Below are 1,927 nucleotides of genomic sequence, written 5' to 3'. Positions count from 1 at the left end.
CAGTGGCTAAGAGCTCTGGATTCTGTTGCAGAGGACTCGGGTTCTATTCCCAGCACCTACATGGTGCTTCATAACCGCCTGCAATTCCAGTTCCAGAGAACCCTCTTCTGACCTCCACAGGTACCAGGCACACATATGGCAAACAGAAAAAAATAAATAAAAATAGACCCTGCCCCAGGCCATGCAGCTGGGGCCAGAGGAACTCAAAGGATCACAGCCCAGGCTTTCTAGCCCAGGCTCGTGATAGCTCTCCAGCCACACCTCTGTACCAACCAGGAGCCCGTCACCAGGAGCTGGGCAACTGGGCACTACTAAGATCTCTTTGTGATGAGGAAGCATGGTCCTGCCCAGGGCCATGGCCCTCTAAGTCTAAGCCTCTGAGCGGGACAAGGAGATCCACAGGAGCGCCTGAGGTGGGCCTCCCCGGGGCTTCCGGGAGAAAACACTGGCCCATCTGGAACATTGTGGTGCCAGGCAGACAGGCCCTACTATGGTGAGCAAATGTATGGTGTGATATGAGAGATAGACAAAATGGTTCGTGTCCTGTGGACAGAGGCGTATCTGAAGAGGCCAAAGAGATGAAGAGACAAAGGACATGAGGAGCCGGCTGAGGTGGGTGGCTTCATTGCCACTCAGGGCCGTGGTGACGTCTGGGCCTGGGCTGCTGCTGAAGCTCATGTCTGGGTTCATGGCCCTGATGCAGCCACGGTCTCTGTTGACGTCTGTAGCCCCGGAGACCACCAAGGGCAGAGAGGATAGGGCTGTACAGAGTCGGCCCCGCCCCGCCCCGGCTGTTATCTTCCACGGCAAGGCACAGTCTGAAAACCATAATATGGAGTAACTTAGAGCAGGGCACAACCTGATCTCAGCAGAGGTGCTAGAGGACTGGGTGTGTAGTTCGGAGGTGGGGGTGGGGGTGGGGGCGGGGTAGTACTTTCCTAGTGTGGGGGAAGTCATGGTGCTTCATCTCCCGTATAAGGATAGAGGGGAAATGTCAGAAAAGTATAGAATGATGCTTTGGGGCTGGGGTGTAGCTCAGTAGATAAGGGGCTTGCCTCACACGTCAGAAGTCCTAGGTTCAGTCCCTAGCACCACGTGACCTACGTGTGATGGTGCACACCTGTAACGTGGGAAGAACAGATGTTCCCAGTCATCTTTGGTTTCATTGTAGATCAGTCCGGACTACAGGAGCCAATCTCTTGAAAGAAAGGAAGAAAAAAAGAAGAAGGAGAAAGAAAAAGAAAAGAGGCTTTGCCATCAGTGATCGCTTCAGCGGCAGGATATTAAAATTGGAAAGACGGAGAAGATCAGCACGGCCCCTTTGCAAGGACGGCACGTGAATTCATGCAGAGTTAGCTATTTTTCTTCCCATGGTTGAAGAGGGGAGATCTTGAGAGGCCCTAAAATTGTATCCAGTGTTTTGAATTTTATAATAAAAAATATAACAATAAAAAGCTCATCGTCATTGACGTTTGGCTATCATTACTTACTCCCGTTTTAGCTGACTTTGCCTTTTTTCTAAAAATAATAACAAAGAAGAAGCCAGAAGATCTAGGTTAGTGTATTTAAGGCAAACCCTAGTTTCTCTGTGCTGTGTAGAACAATGGACCTGGACTTTTGTTGTGTTTTGTTACCTTTTTGTTTGCTTGTTTGTTTGTTTTCAAGACAGGGTAACAGCCGCAGCTGTCCTGGAACTTGCTCTGTAGACCAGGCTGGCCTCCAACTCAGAGATCCACCTGCCTCCGCCTCCTAAGTGCTGGGATTAAAGGCCTGTGCCACCACTGTCTGGCCAAGAAATATATGTGTATTTAAAAGATGCAGTCAGAGGTTAGAATTTCTTTTACTTTTTTTTTTTTTGAAACATGTTGACATGTAGCCCGAGCTAGCCTCAGAATTCACTATGTAGCTGAGGCTGTCCTTGAGTTCC

At 49.6% G+C, this 1,927-nt stretch overlaps 1 non-coding gene across 1 annotated transcript; it reads left to right on the top strand.

Annotated features, from left to right (window-relative positions):
* Positions 1 to 1,262: 1,262 nt before the first annotated feature.
* LOC121827711 (U6 spliceosomal RNA) lies at positions 1,263 to 1,364 on the top strand. Its single transcript, XR_006070024.2, has one exon. It is a non-coding gene; the product is annotated as a U6 spliceosomal RNA (small nuclear RNA).
* The last annotated feature ends 563 nt before the right edge of the window (positions 1,365 to 1,927 follow it).

This window comes from Peromyscus maniculatus, chromosome 2, assembly GCF_049852395.1.
Source record: "Peromyscus maniculatus bairdii isolate BWxNUB_F1_BW_parent chromosome 2, HU_Pman_BW_mat_3.1, whole genome shotgun sequence".
In the NCBI taxonomy this organism is placed as follows: Eukaryota; Metazoa; Chordata; class Mammalia; order Rodentia; family Cricetidae; genus Peromyscus; species Peromyscus maniculatus.
The sequence above is the reverse complement of the archived record's forward strand: the minus strand, read 5'-3'. Positions and strand labels throughout refer to the sequence as shown.